At 18.7% G+C, this 26,275-nt stretch overlaps 1 protein-coding gene across 1 annotated transcript in view; it reads right to left on the bottom strand.

Annotated features, from left to right (window-relative positions):
• LOC552283 overlaps positions 1–19,990 on the bottom strand; it is a 34,805-nt gene extending 14,815 nt beyond the window's left edge. The window contains exon 1 of the mRNA XM_026440020.1: positions 19,862–19,990. The gene's annotated coding sequence lies outside the window, so the exon portion shown is untranslated. The remainder of the gene's footprint in view (positions 1–19,861) is intronic.
• Positions 19,991–26,275: the final 6,285 nt, after the last annotated feature.

Below are 26,275 nucleotides of genomic sequence, written 5' to 3'. Positions count from 1 at the left end.
TTATATTATAAAGATATTATTGATATCGTTATTGATAAATATCAATAATATTTATATATAATTTATATTATATTATATATAATATATTATTATATTATTATTATATTATATATTATTATATAATATATATATATATATTATATATATAATATATTATTATATATATATATATATATATATATATATTATATATATATATATATATATATATATATATATATATATATATATATTATATATATATTTATAAATATCAATAATATGTTATTGATATTTCGATATATTGATAATATTGTGTTAAAATGATAACAGATAAAAATAATTAAAATTTTTATTTTTTCTTATTCAAAGTTATTATTAGAAATGTTATTATATATATGTCATATATTATATATCATATATTATATATTATATATAATATAACGATTATCTATAAATTAATGATATTTTATTGAATTTTTGATATGTTTAAAATATCCTTATATATTAATGACATAAAATACAAATATAGCTAATATAAATATACAAAAATAGCTGAAATGCAGTATAATATAATTTCAACTCTATTTATTTTTATTGGAATATATTATTTTTTTATACTTTAATATAATAACTTTAAAGAAAAATTAAAAATCCTATTTGTATACGATATCTTAATGATATAATCAATCTATTGAAAATTATCAATAATTTATCGATAATATTTTGATAATCGATAATTAAAAATAAACTAGATAGAAAATTTAAAGGATGATTTTAAAAATTAAAAGAAATACAAAAGTTAATATATTTGCTAAATTCATTAATTTGAAATTTATCAAGCACATTTAAATAATTTTTTCTTTTGCATTAAATAAAACGAGATAGAAAGAAGACTATCTGATTTTCATGTAATGCAAAATTAAATTATAATATAATTTAAAAAATAATATTAATAATAAATTTTAAATAATATAATAAGACAAACTCCAAGATTTTTATATATTAATTTTTGAGTTTATTTTAATTATTAGTATCATTTTTTAAATTTTCATCTGTTTTATATTTTCTAACTTTTTTTTTTAATGACTCGATAGGGATTATTCAAATATTTAAAGGAAAGGAATTTTTCTAATCGAATAAAATGGTGTCTGTAATCGAAACAATAGCATTCTTCAAGCGATAAAATATATGAAAACATTAGTATTTTCTTTCTTTCTATTACTTAAATATTAAAAAAATTATATTACGCAAAAAAATATCTTTTTCTTTTTCTTTTTCTCATTCCATATATTATGTAATTTAATATTTGACAAAATGTTTTTTATGACACAAAATTAATTATCATGTATTAATGTTAAAATTAATATCTCTATTATGATTGTCGCATTTTATTTAATGAATAATTATATTCTTTAATATTCTTGATAAAAAAATTCAAAGTTCCGCAAAAATTAATAAAAGATGGAATGAAGAAAACGAAAGGAAAAATGAGATTAGTATCGCTATTTGTTTTTTATAATGTAACATAAATTGATTTTTTCATCATATTTTTCTTTTTTTTTTTTTCATTTCTATTTTTCATTTTTATATCGCTTTTCACAATCGAAAAATATTCGATATAAAATTTTAAGAAATAAAGAGATTAAATAGAGAAGAATTGATATTAATTTAACTGTGACAATCGTTATCGATTGTGCTGTTATTGCTATCCAATGCGATTTTTATTGCTTCTATTTCTACCATTCAATCGGAAAGTTTTATTTGATTTCCCGTGGAAAAACGAGTTATGCGTCTTTTACAATCATTACATGTCATTTGAAATGTCGATTATCGATTTCTTGTTTTGTATTTAATCAATATCCGACATGTCGAATATAGAACATTGAAATATATTGGGAAATCAATTATACTCACATATTGTTTTATGATTTGAAATTTGTTAATTTTATAACACAATTTTATAACATATATTTTATCAGAATAAAGATACTGAATGATGACATTGGCAATATCTAAAAAAAATTTACATTTTATAAACTCGAACCTAATCTAATCTGTTTTATTGTAGAAATGATTTGCAAAAAAAGTACAATTTTATTATACAATAAAATGTATATATTTCATTCACTATCAATAATTTTCATTTTTTGTTTAATAATCTAAGAAAGTTATATTTTTATTTGTTTATAACGAATATTATTATCAACATAATCATTACATAAAAATATTTCATAGAAAATATTTTATAAAAAGTATTTAAACAAATTTTTGCTTTATTCTTTTAAAATAATAATAATTTAAATGTAAATCTAAAAATGTTTATCTTGATGACAATTTTTGAAATATTGATTTTGAAAATTTAGCATATTAGCGATACGCATGAAAATAAATATAATATTTAAAACTTAATTTTAAAAGAAACTTTTATTGTTATAAAAGAGGAACAAATGCGATTCTTTTATTAAAAGAAAGTTATTAACAAAAAATGAAAAAAATATTCGAGTTTCAATTAAAATATACTCCAAAGATACATAAGAATTTCTGTTTATTATAAATAAATAATAGTGAAATTATAAACCCATCCATTCGTAAATCAATGATTTATTATTAAACACAGCCAATAAAATTCTTGATATATAATATATAAATAAAATTTCTCAAAATACATAAGTTTTTGATAATACAATTTAAAAAAAAGAAAAAAAAGAAGAGAAAGAAAAATAGAAAATTGGAGAACATTATTTCTGTTTTTAAAAAATATTTTTTTTTATTTTTATTATTTAATGTTAATTGATTTTTTTTTATAAAAACTAATATCGAAAGTTACATCTTATATAAAGAATTAAGAATAAAGATAATTAAGAATAATGATGTAAAATTCAATCAATAATAAAATTATTGACTCAAAATTCATTTATTATTTTAGATTAACTAATATTATTTTAGATTAACTAATTAAGTTAAATAATACAAATTATTTCAATATATTAATTACAAATTAATCATCAATGAACAAGTCAACCATTAATAATAAAAACTGGAAAATGTAAAAATATAATGAAGAAAAATTTTTTTCTTAAATATTAATTTGAATTTCTTAAAATAATTTTCATGTAATTTATGTATTGTTATAATTCTCAGTCCTTGTATGATTTAGTAATTCTTATGTTTTAAGTAAGTTGCAGCAATTTGTTTGGCTTTTTAAATTGTATATTAAGACATTTAAGAAAATCGAAGGAAGTTCCCGATGGCAGGTATTGATTTCCGATGAGTACAAAAAATAATATAAAATGTCGAAAATATATCGAAATTCAAAATGGTTTACATTGATAACAACACTTCTATGAAGAATACGTATTCGAAAAAAAAACTGAATATGTGGACAAATTTTTTCATCTTTCATATTTCACTGTATTAAAAATTCACTGTATATATCAATTGTCATAGAATAAGAAATTTCTATAACGTATATATTGCATTATATATATATTTCGAACATATTAAAGTAAATTTTTCAATATCGAATTGTTGTTTATAAGATGATAAGATTTATAATTTATAATACCAAATTTAAAATAATTTATTTATTTTCGATTCATATTAAAAAGTGACAATAAAATGAAGAATTTTCTTTGAGTACTGATAAATTAGATTAAGTATTTCGCTAAAATAAATAAAATTCTTTTTTTGAAGAAAATCATTCTTAATTGAAAATAAAAATACTTTTTATAAATAAATATTTTAATAGAAATCTATCTGTAATCTTTGATTGTATTATTTGAAACTAGCTCATAATTTACATGCTCGTAAGCCGCTTTCGTAACCATAATCATTGGATTTTAATCTCATCTATAGATCTCTGACCGGTCAGTTTTGAGGATAACGAGAAGATTGCGTGTTACGTATGTACAAAAGAGGGTATTACCGAGATATCAATACGTGTGCGAGCAGATAAGTTGGAAATCATTGCCTGGTGTTCACTGATAATCAAAATTAACTTTGACACATCCAATTTCCGTGTTTTATGTTTTTGTATGTTTATTTTTTGAATTAAGTGCGTGATTATAAATTGATAATTGAAATAATGCATGAAAAAGTAAAAGTATCGAGTCGAAACACGGATAAAATGGAAGACGATCCTTTGGAATATATCGAGAAAGAAGTATTGATGCAATGGCAAATCATTCGTACAATAATAAATATGTATTATTGGAGAAAATTTGTGAGAAAAAATACATTTTCAATCAAATGTTTGGAATTATTAAAAATATTATTTAGAATTCGAGAAATTAAAAAAAAATCAGATTAAAATTGATATTAATATTAACAATAAAATTCAAATTAATAATAAAATTAGCAATAAACTCGATGTGTATAAACACAATTGAAAAAATGATTTTAAACTTTTAACTGAGAAATTATATAAAAAAATGTTGATATTTTCTTTTGATATTAAAATTTTCATTTTTTTGTTTTTTTTTTCTTGCTCTTAATTATTTCCTAGAAATATTATAATTATAATATTAATTACTTGTATATACAAAAGTATTGATATGTAAAAAGTATTTATATTATTCATTTTACATAAGATGCGAAGCTATACGTATTATACGTACGCTGATTAAGTATTTTTCTCTTTTTTTTAAATTATTATATGATATTTTAAATCTCTTTATTTTTTACTGTATAAAGTTAACTGTTAATTCTTCATGATTTTAGATGTAAATATTTTTTTAATTTTATTTTATACATTATTGTATTATTATATTCTTTTATGTTAGCACTAAGTTATTTATTTACAATAATTCTTATTTATTAAATTTTAAATTAAATAAATCTCTTCTTTTCCATTATTAATAAATAAATCTATTTAATTCTTAACAATTCTCAATATTAAAATTGTATTTTATGTATAATAAATTAATGATCATGATAAAATGATTATTTTCATAAATTAGATTTTCACCTATAGGGTTAAAGTTAAAATAATAATTTACAATAAGAGATACAATAATATAATTGATATCACAAAGCAAACAATTAAGTTTCAAATAACTTGTTACGAAGGAAATGATATTGAATAACTGAGTAATTAACATCCATTTAAGAAATAGGAATTTCAAATTCTATTTATTTAATGGTCTCGTTTCTTAAATATAAGATAGATCACGTAAGATAATAAGTTTTGATAATGATATGATACTTTATAATAATAATTTCTAAGAACAAGAAGAAGAAGAAGAAAAGATTTCTTTAAATAATTTTACATTAATAGTAATGATGAACATTAATTGATAATGAATGGACAAATCAAAATAAAAAACAATGAATAATAATATTTACATATATTTTATATTGTTAATTAATAGAAATTAAAAAATTTCAATGTATTCGTATTTTAATTATAAGTAAAAATTTTAAAATCATAATTAATTTATATTATTAATAATTACTATTATATATAATGTATACTATAATAATTACAGGTTCATTCTAAGTTTCTTAAAGTAATAAAATTCCTTATATATAACAATATTCCATATTATATATAATATATTCAAATTATAATATAATAAATAAACATTATATTTTTTAAAGATCATCCGAAATTCATAAATTCTTTATAAAATTTTGTAACATTTCGAAGAAATTAGAAAGAAAACAAATCTAAAAAGAAAAACACAATAATATTCATATGTATTTCAATTATGATATATCATATTTATTAAAAAGTCATCTGAAATTCTTTTTTTCACTTTTTAGTATTCTTCAATTTTTAAATCATTATCTAATATTCTTTTTTGTTTAAAAGAAGAAAAAAAATGAAAATAGAATCTATAAATTTCAATTATAATATATACATATAACATATACATATACATATAATATATACATATAGTTTACATAAGTTATTTTCTAAAAATCATTTAAAATTCTTTTCCCATTTCTTATTTTTCATTTTTCTAAAAACATTAGATTCCATAATCTTTCAAACATTTCTAATAAGAGATAAAAAAAAATTTCAAAAAATTTAATTTCAAAAATATATATTCATTTACATGTTCTCTAGTTTTTACAAACATCAAAACCATTAAAAATCTATTATCATGAATTATTAGACTAAAGAAAATAAAATTAATCCGATTAATTATAATGGATCTCAAAATATAAAACACCTAATCTATTTGTGATATTTCTCTACTATTACTAATCGAGATTAAGTTTCCGATAAACATTGTTAGAAATACGACAATAAGTAAACCGATCCAAGATCGGATTATGTAAATGAAATGGCAAAACGCTTCTTTGCATGAATCTTGCTAATTAATATTAATTATGACCGTAAATTTTTCAATTTGATGTGTAAAATAATGTATAAAAATAAATCTTTTAAAAAAAATAATTGTATGTAATCTATTATATTTTGCATATAGTCAAACTTTTAGAAAATCAAGAATTAGTCTGATCTTATACCAATCAAAAGTTTGGATTCATTAATGTTTTATAAAAGTAAAACTAAAAAATAATAAAATATCTTAAAAAATTTTTTCGTCAAAAATTTATCGAATGAATAAGTAATATTATTATTGATATAAATAATACTAATTTTAAATTCATAATAAAATATAGAAAAAGATTTAATAAAAAAAATAAAAATATATGAAAAAGAAAATGTTTGCTCAATATATACATATATAGTATATTTTATATCTATATTTATTTTGATATGGATATAATGATTTGAAATAAAATTATAAATCATTGTGTCATATTGCAATTCTGAATAATACTGATGTGATATTGATATAATGTTGATACAAAGATAATATAAAAATTTGTAATAACTTAAATTTTCACAAGCGTTTCAATTATTAATATTGCTTATTCTACATAAATAGTTTATTATAAACTAAGATTCAATAAATAATGAAAATTTCGATTAGATATTAAATGTCACATTGATTCTTTGATATTGGTACATAAAAAAAGTATTTTGTTGAAAGAAATTGAATTCTTTTTGCTTCAAAATGGTATTAATAAAGAATGATATTAATCTTTAATTTATATCAAAATGTCATGCATTATAAATACAATTTCTAATTTTGAAAAAATTATATAATTATAATTTTTAAAATATTATTTTTTTTCATTTAATATTTTTTTTTTTATGATTAATTATGATGAGTTTTATTCAGATATAATATTAATATTTTTAAATATAATATTATATTTTTATAAATTCGTAACACGAAATTTAATTGGATATTATTTGTAAATATATTACATAACATTTTAATATATTATTATAATTATTAATAAAAACATTATTTTAAAAATGTTTCAATACAATAAATATGCAATAATGAAAATTAAAATAATTATATTTATAAAGAAAATGTACTTTTCTATTTTGAATTAAATATAATTTTCTATTTGGAATTATCATTAATAATTCTAAAAATTCAAAATAAAATAATAAAGTAATAAGAACCAATAAAAGATTCAGTATTTACAAGATAAAATAATAAGTGATATATATAATATACAAGATAAATAAAAAGTTTAATTAAAAATTTTGTAAAAAAATACATATAGTTTTCATATAATAGCAAATATATATTTCTGTTCATGAATATTTATAGTTAGAACTTTTCTTACCCATTTTTAATTCTATCATTCAATCAAAATTTTTTATTTTTTAATTTTTCATTTATAAATATTTTGTTTATCATAATCGTTTATGCCTTATGATAAATTGCGAATTTTTATGTTATAATTATATTATTATATATTAAATCAAATATTCAGTTAGTATGTAAAAAATATGTTATTAAAAATATATGTCAAGCTACATATTTGCAAAACATTAATAATTTTATTAGATTTTATTAGATAACTTTATAGATTTATCTATATAAAATTATAATACTATTTAAAAGTTTTTTCATGATTTTTTAATAAATTACTATTGTTTAAAATAAATTAAATTTAAAATAAAAATAAAATAAAAAAAATTTAAAATAAATTAAGCTGAAAAAATTCTTCTATAAAATATTATTATTTTAATAGTGTATATTTTCCATTGTTTATATAAATTTAAATTATTTAAATTTTTTCCAATTTTTAATATCATATGTAAAAAATTATTTTTTTTATTTAGAATATAATTAAATTTTCTTATAATATTTAAATTCATTATTATATAAATAAAATTAATAGAAGAAAAATGTATAACATATTAATTTATATTATTCATTATAAAATATATAAAACATATATAATATATATTTATAAAAATCTATAATTTACTCATAATTTTTAAAACAATTCGAATGATTAAAATCTCAATCGATAGATTTAAATTAATCAACAAAAAATAATTACATTTGTATTAAGAACATAATAGAAATAAGAAATTTCTATATTAAATGATAATAATTAAAAATAATTTTAATTTCAATATCTCAATATAATAGCAATAATATTCTTCAATTTTTAGTTACGATATTCATTTGTCGTTTGTCAATAAATAAAATAGAATGGAAAAATTATATTTTTCTCCAATAATCAATATTTGAGATTACCCAGGCTATGATGAAATTATTTGATGAATTGCATCGTTTTGTATTTGATATCATATAAAATAATCGAAAATCAAAGTTTTGATAACTAGATTACTGTTTCAAAGACGACCGACTTCCGTTGCTAGACGATGATGAAGCTGTGCAGCTATAAGAGATTTAACATTTTTATCCATGATTTTATGAACACACACCAATTAACGTTTTTAGAAAACATCATAAGAAAAAATAGCAAATAAAAACTTTTTTTTTTCTTATTTAAAATAATTTCATTTTCTTCCGTGAAAATTTCATTGATTTCATTAAAGATTGAAAAAATTAAGAAAGAAAAAATTTTGTTTAAAATACATTACAAAATTTAGTCGAATTACAAAGTTACAAATGTTGATAGCTATCATAGAATTAATTTTAAAGATAATTTCAATGAAATCTTGCGAATGGATTACAAAAAATGGATGGATTATAATTTATTTTTGAGAAAGATATGTTTCTATTACAAGAAATATTAATTGAAAATATAAATTTCCTCAGATATATAAAATGTCCTAAAACTTGTGATACAATATGAAATAAATATGAAATAAAATTTTTTTATTTGAAACTTCATTTTCGAATAAAACAACTTTAAAATTTTTTCATTCTAATTCAAAAGCAGAAAAAATTTTAGATTAAGTTAAATTAGATAAGTATTAGATTAAGTTAATAAGTTGAAATAAACGAAAAATATGTAGAAATACTGGTATAATTAAATTGAAAATGATTCTATGAAAAAATAAATCGAAAATATAAAATTTTTTATGACTTCATTTTCAGGGAAAAGTTTGAAAAATATAATTAAAATTGGTTATTTCCGGATAAGATATGAATAAATTATCAATAGATAGTTACTTTAGCAAATAATAAGCAAAAAAACAATAATTAGCAAAAAAATAAGCAAAAAATATAAAATAATATTTTTCTCAATTAAAAATTAATTTTTAAAAAAACTTAAAAATTTGCTGATTATATGATTCTTTGATTAAATATATTCAATTTTTTTTTAAAAAAAAACTTTAAAGAAACTTAAATTTAGGAACTTAAAATTTTATCTATTTCTATCTTTTTTATTTATTTTCACGTATATATTTTTTACGTATATATTTAATTACTATCGATAATATATTTGTATGTAATCGGAAATAAGCAATTTTAGTTTTAGTTGGAAATTTTTCGAACTTATTTTATTTGAAAATAAAACATCGAATTTTATTCTTAAAAAATTTTATTTTTATTTTTTCCGATTTATTTTTTCAATGTTACTATAAATTATTAATAAATATTTTTTAAATCAATGAAAATAATAATTTCTAAGTAGTGATTTATACATACTATAAAAAATTTGTTAATCAAATTTAGACATTAATTATAGAATTTTATTAAAGAATAAAATAATTAAAAGTAATTAAAAAATTTCTTCTCATTTTGTATTACCCTACTATTTATTCTTCAAATTATTACTTAATACAACAATTATTACTTAATATTTATTTTCATATTTATTTTATATCAATAATAATCGTTATATGTTATTACATATACATATAATAATATATACATATTTTTATATTTTTAATCATATTATAATTTCTTATCGTATAATTCGTATATAATACTTCGTAACGAGCAATTCAATAATTGACAATGTTTTGAGACAATAATATTGCCAATCAATTGCATCAAATTTCCTTAATTAATACGATTGTCCAGAAGTACTTTTTAATCTTCAGATAAATAATACAATAAAATATAATGGCGATCATGTGAAAATCCTTTCGAGCTGAAAGAAATTGGTAGAATTATAATCAGTTTAACAATAAAGTAAATAAAAATTTATTGAGTTTTCATTGATGGTATTTCATCAAAATTATGTAGCAATATAAGTCGAATTTATTCTCGAAACATGTTCAACATAATTAAAAATAAATAAAAAATCTTATTATTAAAATTTTATTTGACAAATCATCGAATTACTAAAATCACTTTACTTTCACATATATTCAAAATTCTCATACATAAGATGATATAATGAAAATTATCTTTTTGAAAAATATTTTAAATAAATTAATAATTTTAAATAAAAAATTAATAATTAAAGAAAAATTTTTGAATAAAAATTGTTTAATATAAAAATAATGATTGTATAGTCATATCGATATAGGTATGTTTTTTATAGATAAAATAATTTAGCAGATTCGAAGTTTATATAGTTATTTATTTTTATTATGTTGAACAGATAGCTAAGATATATATAATATAAAAAATCTATAACATAAAATTAAGCAAATTCACGAAAGCACGATTACATCAATTTTTTTTTAAATATTATATTCGAAATATTGATCATCAACATTAATAAAGTATTGTATTGTAAAAGGAGTATTGTAAAAAGATTATACAAAAAGTTGTATATAAAAAGATGAATATGATAATATAATAATAATTTTGAATATGATGAACATAATAATAATTTTTTTACAATATTTAAAAACAATTGTCTTTAACTGATAGTTTTTAAATTATATAAAATTATATATATAATTAAATTATATATAAAATTTGGTAATTTTCATTAAAACATTTAAATTCTTATTAAATCAATCAGATAGTTGCCATTTTTAGATATATGATTATTCATCTATTAACGTTTAAAATTAATTTTTTTAATATTATATTATGAATTTTTAAATAAATTTTATTTATTCTATTTTTATAATAATTTTTTTCATTTATTTCATATATTGTACAATTTTGTAAAATTTGAAACAATAAAAGTATTTATAACAATTTATATTTTTCTTTATATTAAAAATTTTTTTTACTTAAATGTGTCTAATGAACTATTTATTATTCTAATTGTAATATTTTTTGTTCGTAAATATAATAATATATTAAATAATTTATTTTTTTTAATAAGATTATACTATTTACTTCATTTATGTAATATATAATTGTTGTCTTTCTAACTGCTTGATCCTAAACCAAAAAAATAGAATTAATAATAAAATTACAATATTAATATAGACAATTATAAGACATAATTATTTCTTTAGAATACAAACAACTAATTAATACTAATATTAGAATTATAATGTTCATTTTTTCATATTTTAAAATATATAAAATATCAAATTATAGATGTGAATATAAATAATAGATTCTTTTATATTTTCATTACTACTAGTATCTTTTAATATCTTTTAATTAATTTCTAAAAATCTTAATTATTTGAATTTTAATGTTTATTGACTTATACAGATTTTGAACCGTTCATATGTAATTTATATTATAATTAATAAAATAAGTTATATTTGTCTTTTTTCGTTGCATATTTTTTGTCTTCAAATCAAATGCTTCGCTATCTCTTTTTTTTGCTTTCTTTTTACTATAATTGTTATATCTATACAAATTTTAAATTATTATATCTCAACTTATAAAAATATTATATTGTTCATTTTTATAGGTTCAAAAAAAAATTCTTTTTTTTTTCGATTTTTTCTTTTCAATTCATCAGTATCATTATATATCAATTGCGAATTATTTTAAATTATTGCGAAATTTATTATTACCAAAATAAAATAACTAAAAAAATAGATTCATAAAAAATTATTAATATTCTAATATAAGATGACAGACATAATTAAGAAAGAAATAACATAATATATATAAAACTTAAATATATATTATATGAAAAAAAAATGAAAATTTTATTAAATAATTTATTGCATCTTTTTGGTTTTTTATTATATTTTTAAAAACGAAAATTCCTTCAAAATAATACTAATTATATAATAATAATTATATAATACTATCAGAAAAATATTGCTGCGTTATATAATACTACTAGAAGAAAAAAAAGATACATACAAACTTGTAGATATAAATATCAATAATTTCAACAATTTTAACATTTTGATAACATACAAAATTTCAACGAAATAATGAATTCATGATTTCAAAGTAATAGAAATTCATCATATAATCCATAATCAATAAACAAACATAAGATAATTCCATGTTATGTATACAAAATCAATGCTGAATGCTATATTAATTTCCAGACAGATCGAGATACAAAGGCTTAGTATTACTGTATTCCTCTCTCGGTCACTTTTTAATCTCTCGAGGAAACTTTGCTTCTCCACCTATCTCTTTTTCTGAAAAATTTGATCATTCAAGTGTAACAAAATTTATTTTGTTTTTTTCTTAATATTTTCTAATGAAGATTAATTATATGAGTTTTTTCCTTAAAAGTATAATATGTTATCTCACTTCTTTGAAGCCAAGACACGAAGCGTAATATTTTCTCCTATTCTCTGCTTGCATAACACGAAGTTTTATTCCGTAAAAAAAAGAATATAGATCTGAATATTTTTTGATCGAAATTAAAACACTTCATAATAATATATATTTCTATTTCTTTCCTTTCTTTCTTTCTTTCTTTCTTTCTTTCTTCTTTTCTTTTCTTTTTTATCGAATGAAAAAATTAAATTAGTTTTTTTAATATTTTTTTCACTTTTGATCATATTTTTTATTTTTTTCACAATGATATTTAATATTATATAAATAATATATATTTTAGCCTGTATTCCATAATAATTTATTATTCCATAATAAAATTGTAAATACAATATTTGCATGAAAAATAATTTTTTTGTAAGAAATACATAATATATATGTATAATATATTATATATAATAATAATAAATATTAAAGAAAATTTATCAAAAAATTATTTTCTTTTCTTTTATTTTAGATATTTAATTAATTGATATTTTAATAATATATTTATAATTTTATACATATTTTAGAAATATAGATTAAATTTTGTAATAGTAAAATGAAGCACAATTGAAAGAAAATGATAGAAATTATTATATGTATAATTAATGCTAGAAGTAAATATGAATATTAATTTTGTTAAAACGAATTTTTAATAATTGCAAAAAAAATCAATTTCATTTGAAAAAAAAATAGTTAAAATGGACATTAATTTTGTCAAAAATACTTATATATTTTCAATAATTATAATAAAAGAAAACTGAAATCTGTCATTTTGACAAATTTGATATTTTGAACGTTAAAAAAGAATAATATAAAATATTTAAAAAAATTAGAATAAAATGATTTTAAAACTTTTTTAACTTTTCCATCTTTAGCTCAGATTATCATTTACAAACATATGTATTACAATTCAAAAAACTGAATTTAATTTTGTTTGATAAATGAAATTTTTTTCTATCTTTTATCCTTATTTTATAAAATTCGATTCAATTACATGGAATGTTCTGTATAAAATTTTTTACAAAATGAATTAATTTAGACATATAGCATCCACAGTTTCGCTTTATAGATTCTAAACGAAATGAAATGAGATATTTTATACTTGAATGTTCAATAGATCGATTTAATAGATTTGTTTTAATGTGAAACATTTATTTTAATTATCATCATATTATCGATTTGCTAATCATCGATGGCAGACACTGACTAGTTTATTCAACTATTATTATTCGATAATAAATTATCTAATATTGATCACAAACACGTACTGTCTACAAAATTGGATTGCGTTTCAATCTCTGCATTATATTGTAATGCTTTCTTGATTGGAATAAAATTAATGCAAAAACGAAATTTTTAAATATATCAATTCTCGAGTAAAAGATAAAAATGATAAAATTATATTTTTAATTTTAAAATAAATTATATCTTAAAATTTATTATCTAATTTTAAAAAAAAATTTTTGATATATAATATTTGAAATTTTGAAACTTTTGAAATTTTTTGAAAATTTAAAAGTTTCGTTTAAACCTCAAAACTTTTAATAATTAAAATTTTTAGTAATATGTAAGATGACAATTTATTTTTACTTAATTTTTACTTAGTAATAAATTAATTAATCAATCTTTGTATTTAAATTATTCATTTTTTTTAATTCATTCAATTTTATATATACAAAAAAGTTTTTATAAAGAAAAAATAAAAATAAAAATTTAACTTTTATAAAAAAAATAAATATTATTATTACTATTAACTTATTGTCTATTAATCTGAATTTGAAGAATTTCAAACAGAAAAGAAAAGATTATTAAAATTTCTTAGGAAAAAAAAAAATAAAAAGAAAAATAAGTATTTTAAAAAATTTTACAAAATTTCGAATTCAAGTTTTATAAATTATTATAATTTAAAAATAAAATTTTGATTTTTCTGTAATTTTTGATAATGATAAATTGAATAAATGCTTTTTAATCTGATGAATTGGGATTCGATTCATAAATATTGGAGGGAAGAAAAGTCATAAAGATCTTTATATTTCAATTCTTTCGAGATGATTCATGATTGCTACAAGAACTTTTCACGGATTCATCCGTTCAATCTTATTCTTCAATGTTCGTTTCATTCCTCATCTTTTGAGAACAAGTCGTAAATATTTCTGAAAACTATATTCTATTGGATTGGCAACTAAGTAATTGCGGATTTTTTTTAGAAAATCAAAGACAATTTTTTCATGGAACTAAATAACTTTATTCTCTAATGTGTTGCCCATTTTGATCAATGATCTTTTGCCATCTTTCAGGCAGCATCATAATCCCACGTTCATAAAACTTCTGGTTTTTATTAGCAAAAAACTGAATCAGGTACGATTTGATATCATCATCATTATTGAAATTTTTACCATTCAAGGAGTTTTGTAAAGATCGAAACAAAAAGTAATCAGATGGTGCAAGATCAGGACTATATGGTGGATGTGGCAAAACATCCCAACCAAGCTCCAATAATTTTTGCCGAGTGATGTGTGTGGCCTTGCATTGTCATGATGGAATACAACACTTTTCGATTTGTCAATTCGGGCCGCTTTTTTTCAACTGCATTGTTTAATTTCGTTAGTTGTTCAATGTAGACAACAGAATTGATCGTTCGGTTGGGTGGTAAGAGTTCAAAATAGACAATTCCTTTGTAATCCCACCAAACTGATAACAAAACCTTCTTTTGATGAATACCAGCTTTTGATGTTGTTTGAGCTGGTTCACGTGGCCTGCTCCACGATCTTTTCCGCTTGATATTGTTGTAAACAACCCATTTTTCATCGTCAGTTATTAGTCGTTTTAAAAATGGATCATTATCATTACGTTTCTTTAGCAAATCGCAGCTGTTAATGTGTTGCGTTAAATGCTTTTCTTTCAGTTCGTGAGGAACCCATGTATCGAGTTTTTGAACATAGCCAAGTTGTTTTAAGTGGTTTTCAATGCATGTATGTGATACATGAAGCTTCTCTGCAATCTCACGAGTTGTACTGTGACGATCCGAATCGATTATGAGTGATCATATCGATAAGTGAAATCCGCAATTACTTAGTTGCCAACCCAATATAATAAAATCTGAGAATTCTATCATATATTTGTCTTTATTTTTTTTTATTTTTCAATAAATTAGTCAATTGTTTAAATCTTCATATTATTGAATATTTTATAAAAATTGAAAATTAATTGCTCTTTTATAAACTGTTGATAATTAAGAATACTAACACGTTATTTTTTTCTTAATATTTTTACTGTATATTTAATTTTCGTGTATAATATTTGAATATTCAAAATTTTCATAATTTTATATTTTATTATATTATATTATTTTTTTTTTATATTATACATGTATGTTTCATATAAAATATTAATATTTTCAATAATATTATAAAAAATTTCTAGAGATCAAAAAATTGATATATAAAAATAAATTAATCGAGACTTATTAAGTTATAAGCAAATTAAATTTATATTAAATGAAGTGAGATTGGAATAGAATACCATGGTGAGTAATAGAGATAGAATAATTTGATTCTTTTAATATATTGCTTCATCCAATAAATTTCAATTGTTTATAACTTAATAACTGAGCTCCGATTTTGTATACTAACTTTTATGTTTATTTTTACTTTTAAAATTAATTCTCCAAAAATATTTTTATATATTTGTATCTTTAGATTTTACATAAATATATATTTTTTGATAATTTTATTCTATTCCAAAAGATATTTTAGAGATTTAAATTATCATATATATGCACTTTTAATAAAAGTTAATATTACAGAATTTTATATTAGTTAGAACTATTAGATTTAAGTAATTAAAAATATATTAGATTTATTTTACATTATTTTTTATTATTCTTTATTATTAAATCTTCATTATTAATAAAGCATTATTCCCTTCAAAAAACAATAATTTCAAATATATAAATATTATTATATAATTCATATTATTTTTTCTAAAATATAAAACTATTATATATAAGAAATTACAATATAAATTATTTAGAATATATAAAGAAATTACAATATAAAAAAATATATAGTACAAATATAACATATAATTTCAAATTTTTTTTACAGGCTAAATTTGGACAAGTTTTTGATGAAAACGTTAACCATTATAAATTTTTATTATCCTCGTATTATTAATTTCACGACGAGGAAATTCATCATTGCCTGAGCTGCATGAAAAATATTCAAGCCAAAGAAAAAGAACGAACGTAAAAGTGTAAGAGACGGAAAAATAGAAAAAGAAAAATAAGCGAAAGAAATAAAAGGACGAAAAACGGGTTATCAACTTGTATCTGATCGGTGAGGTACGTAACTTTGAAATGAATACATGAATAAAAAATATGCCGCTACACACATCAACCTATTTCGACTTTTTTCTTCTCGCTTTCTTTACTATGAATATTAAAAGAAGAATTCGTGAAATATTAGAACTAATTATTTTTATCCAATTTTCTAAGAAATTTTAGAAAATTATTAATCGAAATATCGCATCTCCATTCTTATTTTTTTGTCATTTATTTAAATAATTTTTAAACAAAGCAATTTTTTTTTTATTCCTATTGATAAATTAAATTATGATCGAAAACTCAAGTTCATAATAAAATAATATTTTTATTACTCTAATAAATATAAATAAAATAATATTTTTATTATTCTAATAAATATATTTATTCTTAAAATATATATATAAAATTTTTGAAAATCATTAATTTATACATCGAACTTTTTTTTGATTCATTTAAATAATTTTAAAATAAAAAAATTTTTTTTTATTATTTTCTTTTTTAATAAATTTAATAAGTTGAGCTATAATTGAAAACTCAGAAAATAATTAATCTAAGAAAATAATTTTAGCACTATAAAATATTCATTAATAAAATATATAAAATTGTAAGAAATAATCAATTTATAAAATTTCGTTTTTATATTTTTGTTATTTATTTTAATAATTTTTAAACAAAATTTTTTTTTATTTTTATTTATAAATTAAATCATAATTAAAATCTCATTTCTAAGAAAATTTTATTTTATATAATTTATTATTACCATATATTTTATTTATTGACAAAATATATAAAAACTTATTTTTCAAATATATATATCAAATTATATTTTAATAATTTAAATTTTTATCGATTATCAATAAAAAAAATTTTATATAGGAAAAGAAATTTCTTGAATATAATAAAATATTTTAATGCAAAGAATAATTAATTCAGAAAACTTTATTGTAATTAATTTAGAAAACAATATCATTTGTTCAGATTTATTTTATATTTTTATGGGATTTAAAATATAATGAATATAATGGACAAATAAAAGTAGGAAAATATTATATAATTGATTAGAGATGTAAGATAATCTGCAAGTTTTGAATAATAGATGCAAAAGCCATCATAAAGTGAAGGTGAGGAAACAAAGAAGGAAAACAAAGAGAGAAAACGAAGAGAGAACTCTATTCATTCTGAATTATTATATTTAACACATGAAATTATTATATACCTAACAAGCATTGTCTTATTACTATGCTAAAATATTAAGATAGAAATAAGATAAATAAAGTTTAGATGACAATTAAATATATTTTCAATAAAATATGACAATGAATATTTTATAATATTTAATAATTAATACATAATGTAATTTTTAATTTTTTACTTTATATAATTTTGTATATCAATTCATTAATATACAAAAAAAAAACAAATTCATTGATTTTGAAATAAATAAAATTCTTATAATATTGAATAATATACATAATTAATATTTTTTTTATAATCTTCAAGATCATTAGTTATATTACAAGGAAAAAAAAGTTTTTGTAAATTAATATTTTTTTGTCACAAAATTTTAAACAAATTTTCAAAAATTTCATTTTTTCTGGTTATATTTGTTAACCAACAATAAATATGATCGATATATTCCAAAGTTTTTTTTGAAAGTAAAATATAATCAAAAATAAAAACTTTCATTTTACTTTTCTATTCCGAATTTCATCTTTCATTCACCTAAAGCAACAAGTTTCATTTGAATCTTCGAAACGACGGAAACCAAATAACAAAAAAGAAAAAATAATCAAAAAAGCAAAACAAATCATCAAAAACGTATGAATTAAAATTTAAGACAAATTTATAGTGATTTAAAATGCGGAAGAGTGGAAAAATGCTATTAAGAAAACATGATTTATGTGCAAAATTTTTTTATGAATTAAAAATCCTCAATGAATTTTGTATTCCATAATGAATTTTATAAAATGGATTAATTATATAGTATGGATCAATCAAAAAATCTTTAAAGATAATATTTGATTTTTTCTACATTTTTTTATCTAATTAATGTTCAAGATTATTTTTTTTACTTTTTTTAAGCTCATAACTCTTCTTATTTATCAGTTAACAAATATCGAGATGAAATTTAAAAACAAACATTTCTCTTATTTAATAAAGAAAGAGAATATAACTTTGAAAATTTATTTTTAGAAAATATATACGTAGTATGTACATAATCTTAAAAATATTCAATCTGAATATTTCGTACTTACATTTTAACATATCATTCTTCATTGTAAATTCTATTTTTTTTTTATTTTCTATAAAATATACCGAATATCTAATATAACTGAATACTTTTGGAATTAATAGCACATTTAAAAAAAAATTATACGTTCATCTGAAAGCTTTTTCAAAACTATATTATTTATATATTAACAATAAAATCTATATATATAATAAAAATTTCGGCAACTTCATCAATAACGAAAATAATTTGATCATATCCACTCTATATTTTATACATATAAATTCTTCTATTAAAATCTAACTAAATTCACAAAATCACTCCAAAAAAATTTTTCTCGTCGTAGATACCACCATTCCTTCAAGTTCTAGATTTGATCCAATCACGGATTATTCCACGGAGATTGATTCGATTTAAACTCACCGCCCAATGTTCTCCCGCGATTAAGTTCCACCACCCTTCCGACCAGACTGGACGAACACTCGTGCGGAGCACGATTCACACTGAGTTTGCACGCGAATCCGGGTTTCCTCGTATTCCTTCGCCACTACTTGCTCGCCTCCCTCGGCTCGGCAACTGATACGTCGACCACGATGCGCAACCTCCGAATATTTATGTCACCATCACCCTCCCTCCATTATCCGTTCCAACCCCTGAACGAACTCTTCGAAACGAAAATTGTTTCACAACTTGGCTCGTTTCTTCGACAAATCTTATTTTCTTATGTAAATAAACGAACTATTATGGCATCTTTAACAGGAATATTTTCTTCTTTCATAGACAGTTAAGACTAGGAAAAATTAATATGAAAATAAATTATGTGAAGAGCTTGAGACAGCAATGTATTTTATAAAGAAGGTAATTTTAAGCGAAAGTAAATTTGTAAGGATTGATTGTAAGGAAAGATTTTGCAATTACGGTATGAATTTAATAAAGGTTTAAAAAAAGAATATATAATTTTGGAAACGATTCTTTCATTTGATACAATTTCATCAAATAGATAAAATAAAATAAAAATTTTATCAAATAGATATGTTAATTATCATTTCTTATTTTATATTAAAAAATTATTCCTAAATTGAAAATTAGGATATATGATAGTAATATTAAAAAAATAATAATGAAATAAAATGAAGTAAAATATTTTGGAATTTGAATCCTTAAATTTTAAATTTGATTATGTTTTTTTGTTAGATAATGTTTTGTATTATATATCATACATGTATAAAAAATAAATATGCGAGAAATCATTAAAATAATGTATTCTAATATGAAGAGTAATTTTGAGCAAATATTCCTGAGATTGCTTATAAAACTTTGCAATTATATAATAATATAGACTTGTTAAAAGTATAAAGAAACATTTATCGTTTCGAAAAATCGTATTGATAATATTCTTTTATTTGATAAAATTTGGTCGAATAAATATAATATTAGTTATCTTTTCATGTTTTATATTAAAATTATTTCTAATTTAAAAAAAGGATATAAGATTTTGGTAATATAAAAAAATTTTTAAAAATTTGAATCCAAATTTTGAATATGATTATCGATAATATTTTTTCATTTAGTAGTTTTATGTATATTATACATAAATAAAATATAAATATGCGAAAAATTTGAGATCATTAAAATAATATATTCTAATGTAAGAATAATTTTAATATATTTCAGAGATACAAAGAAAAAATGTTAATTCGATGAGATTTTAATGAAAAATATAATAAAGAGAGAATTAGAATTTTAAAAATTTAAGATATTTATAGTTACATTATAGAATTATATATTTGAAAACTTTCCAGTATAAACTATTTTTATTCTTTTTAAAAAAAAAATTCCAATATTTCATAAATTTTATTGCTCATTTCATTAAGAATCAAGTGATAAGTGAATGGCTTCAATAATAATTAATGACATTAATTAATGATATTAATTTATGGCATTCTTTCATTTCTTTTATTTCTTTTATTAACCTTTCATAAACTTTATTAACAAATTAAAAATTAACGATATAGAATTAAAATATAAAGGAAAATTTTAGAAATTTCAACATAATATTTTTTTATTTCATAATATTTTTGTAATAATATTAGTATGCATTTTATATCAATTCTGTCAAATCTTAAAAAATTTTAATAAATTTAATAAATTTAACAAATAAAATTTTATTCTATCTATTTTTTATGATAAAAATAACATTAACATATATTTTTTTATAAGTTTATAATATTTTCATAATATTTTTCATTTTTGCAATTTATATTTAATTTGCAAGTATGAAATTGCTCATATAATCAATATTTTCATTTTTTATAAATTTTTCATAGACCATATAGGAACTAATGTATTTAAATCTACTATGTATTAAATCAAGATTTAACTTGAGTTACCAAAAGAATTTTGTTTCAAGAAACGGAAATGGATTTGTAAATTTAATTAAATTATTTCATTAGTAATTAACAGTATATAAAGTCAATAACCGCGAAACGAATAAAATAGATTACACGAATATTTACGCTCAGAACCATCACAGTAGAGCGTACCCGTCTATGGTCAGACGCAGGTAGAAAACGTGAATTAATAGTAGTATCTTTGTATACATTAAATCTTCATTCACCATTGTCCATTAAATTTCATACTTCTTATATTATTTACATTATTCTAAAAATATTCTAAAAATATTCTAAAAATATAATTGAAAAAATTTTCAATTATTTCAATTATTGTTAAATAAATTATCTTTTTTTCGAAATATTTTATTCCAATTTAAAAATCAAAAATAAATTCGAAAAATAAGTCATTCAAAGGTAATAGTAAAAGAATTTTCATCAATAATTCAATTGCCAATCGTGAGAAAAAAATATTTATTTCGCTTAAAAAGATGATAGAATCTAAATGATATTCTCTCGCCACGCGTTTCCATATATAACACTATATATCCATGACGTAAATAGCCACGTGAATAGGGGAAGGAGGCGAGTGTACATTAAATATTATGCTGTCGCTGGGTTGGTTAATTGGTCAGAGCAAGCCAGTTAGTTTCATTATGTTACCTCCATCTTCGTACGTTTCGCACAATGGAGACCTCTTTCAGTATCGGGGCCACTAGGTCTGCGTGTATTGTAGAGTCTCTTTATGATTACAAGACATTCTCAAAAAGAATTCAATCACTATCCAGATCTATTATTTTTTCTCTTCTTATAATACTTAGATTAAACAATTAAATTCAATAACTAATTAATAATAATATATACTATCGAATAAAAATTTTAAATTTTTCTTTTTTTTTTCATATTGATTTTTATTTTGAATTTTATTATTAATTTGTAATTAATGTTATAGATATCAGTAAAATTTTCAGAAAGTGCGAAGTCGGGCTTTTGATGAAAAAAGCTTAATTATTATTAATATTAATTAATATTAATTAATATTTCTTAAAAGAAATTTTAATCTATTTTTTAAGTATTCGAACTTTATGTAACTTTAATGTAATTCAAAAATTTTCAAAACTAATATATCTATATATGTTTTATTTTGAATGAATTATAATTTTCTAATTAACTATATTTTGTGTAACTATAGTAATTGTTTCACCTATAATATATTTTTCAAAATATATAGTGTCTTTTTATGGACACAAACAATTTCTTAGATTTCAATTTTAATATTTTTCAACATTTTTGTTATAATTTTGTTTAATTTCATGTGATTTAATGAATTATTAAGGAAACATAATTTAAAGAAGGATAATTTTTTTCTGTTTTGTATTATTATTATTATTATCATTATTATTATCATTATTATTATCGTTATTGTTATTGTTATTGTCATTGTCATTGTCATTGTCATTGTCATTGTCATTGTCATTGTCATTGTCATTGTCATTGTTATTGTTATTGTTATTAGAATTATTATTAGTAGTATTAGTATTATTATTATTTAAAATATATCAATAAATATTAAATGAATTAAATAATAATTTTAAAATATCTAAACAAGATAATATATATGTTTAAAAACATTAAAAGTTTTTTTATTTCTTAAAACTAAAAACGAAATTAGATTATAAAATTAAGAATCTATAAGAATTAATTTTAAGATAATTGTATTAACATTTTTTTTAATATGCAATAAAAATTTATATCATATAATTTATTATTAATATAACAATAACATCAATTGTTTAAACTATTGCACATTTGTTGTAACAGTGATGTTTTAAAATTTATTTTCAAAATTTATTAATATAAATAATAAATATCAATGATTTTTCTATACCAAATCTCAATAAATGTAAATGTTGAATTATGGCACTCTTGCAATGATATATTTGATATAATTTTGGGTACATACCAAATTAAATCAATTAATTATTATGTGTACATTATCTATTTGAAAATATTTATTATTTAATATCTATAATTGTACCAAGTCGTTTATAATATGAATAATCTAATAAATTTGATTAAATATCAATATTGCTAAATCTCATGAGAGAACTGATAGAACGTACTATTATATATATTATTATATGTATTATACATATTATTGAAATATATTTATAAATATTATTTATCAAACATTGTTATTATTATTATATTATGAAATACATATAAGTTACAAAATTATAAATGAAAAATATATATAAGTTTCAAAAATTTAAATAAAAATATTTTATCATATTTTTTCTTATATCTACGATGAATATATTTAATATTTATAAAAAAAGTTCTATTTGATATTTATTTACATTATATACTTTGAATATACAATTTTTCGATTCTATTTTCCATTCTCTCTCACAACTTATTTTTCAATATACGACTAAACTAGTTCATCTTCCATTTTCTACTCCGATTTCTAACTATTTCCGAGTTTCTTTTTGAACTCTTTTATCGTATAGCTTTCTCCGATTCGATCCTTTTTTTCGATCAAATCTTTTTTTCGAAAAAATTTTCATCCTAATAATAATTGTTTTATTATTCAAATAGTAATTATGTGTAACAATACTATTGTAAAATGATAATAAACACAATTACACAATGTTTTAATACGATATATTTGACACATATATTTTATTAATTTCAATGTTATTCATTGTTGATTTTATAAAGAACTTCAATTTATTATATCTTAGAATTATTAATATCTTTGATTTGATTTCAAAAATTACAAGACTCAAATGTTTATTCATTTCTAAATCTCATGACAAAAAAAACGAGCAATTGAAAATTCATTTCATTGTTCATTTATTCATTTAATTTATTTTATATTCATTTGATGTTTATAAAAATTTCAAATGATATATTTGTAACAGTAAAATAATCTATTATTATACATTTTTCAGACGTATTTTTTTTAATGGAATAAAAAACTATTTCATTAAGTTATTTAATACAAATTATTTTTAATAAATTATCAAAATTTAACTCCTATTTTCGCTTAATAATAATAAATCAAGAATTACAAGGTTATATAAATACCTAATGATAATTAATTCCAATATAAATTTCAAAATAATATCAAGGCTTAATAATATATTATATATGTATTTTAAAATATATAATTAAATTCTGTATGAATTAATATCAAATCCATCACAATCTACAAGAGATTTATTTCAAAGACTAGAAGAATTAAAAACTATTTTGATAATATAAATTTTATATAATATTATAATAAATATAATAATAATATATAATAATATAATAATAATAATAATAATATATAATATAATATATAATAATTATATAAATATAATATATAATAATAATATATAATATATTATATATAAATATATAATAATAATATATAATAAATATAATAATAATATATATAATATATAATAATAATAAATATAATATTATTTTAAAATAACAAATAATTTTTGTTTTTTTTTTAAACATATACTGTTTTGAATTATATCATTTTTAAAATACATATATAATATATAAATATGTAATACATGATATTAATACAAAATATTAATATATTCTTTATATTATGAATATTTTTAGAGAATCGATTCTCGAAACTAGAAACTTTAAACAAATAAAAGTTAATGTACAAAAATATTATTTATTAAATTATACGTAATTTAAGTTTGCATTTGATGGAGCAAATCAAAAATAAAATAAAATTCCATCTTCATTGTTCTCTTATTTTATTTTCGTTTCGCTTTATCTAATGAACACATTATTTGCTTATTAAGTTAATAAAAACTATTTAATAAAGAATATATAACTTAAAGAATATATCATAAAGACATGTATAAATAATAAAAATAATATTTAATAAATAAACTCTAACATTTTCATATACTTTTGTATTTTTTTTATCGTTTTTTAACGTTTATCGACTATCCAAATCTAAATTACGAATATATTTACTTATAAAAGATGTTTTTATATATAAGAAAAAAGAATAAATTTTTTTTTAAACTTTGTTTTTGCGTAAATTTGAAAATTTTTATAATATATTAACATTTTTTTATATTTAAAGCAATATCTTAATAATAATTGGTATACAACATATTAAAACAAAAATCTCACGTATATTTTATTTCTATACTTCTACCAATGGAAATAAATAAATAAAAATAAAAATGTGAATAAAATTCACAAGACGGGAAAATAAGAAGTGCGTGCACGATAATTACAGTTATCTCAAAGGATCGTCGAGGGCATCGTTAATGACCCACACTAAGTGGTGAAGAATTGCACGGTGGCACGCTCTCTGCGTACCCTGATCAAATGCAGGGCCTCTAAAATGTTGGACTACTACGCGTCCATAAGTTTTGTTATCGTTGCCAGAGCTGAGGTGACAGAGAGCTTTAGT

The sequence above is a fragment of the Apis mellifera genome, linkage group LG4 (genome assembly GCF_003254395.2).
Source record: "Apis mellifera strain DH4 linkage group LG4, Amel_HAv3.1, whole genome shotgun sequence".
NCBI lineage: Eukaryota > Metazoa > Arthropoda > Insecta > Hymenoptera > Apidae > Apis > Apis mellifera.
This window is presented reverse-complemented; position numbering and strand designations above follow the sequence as displayed.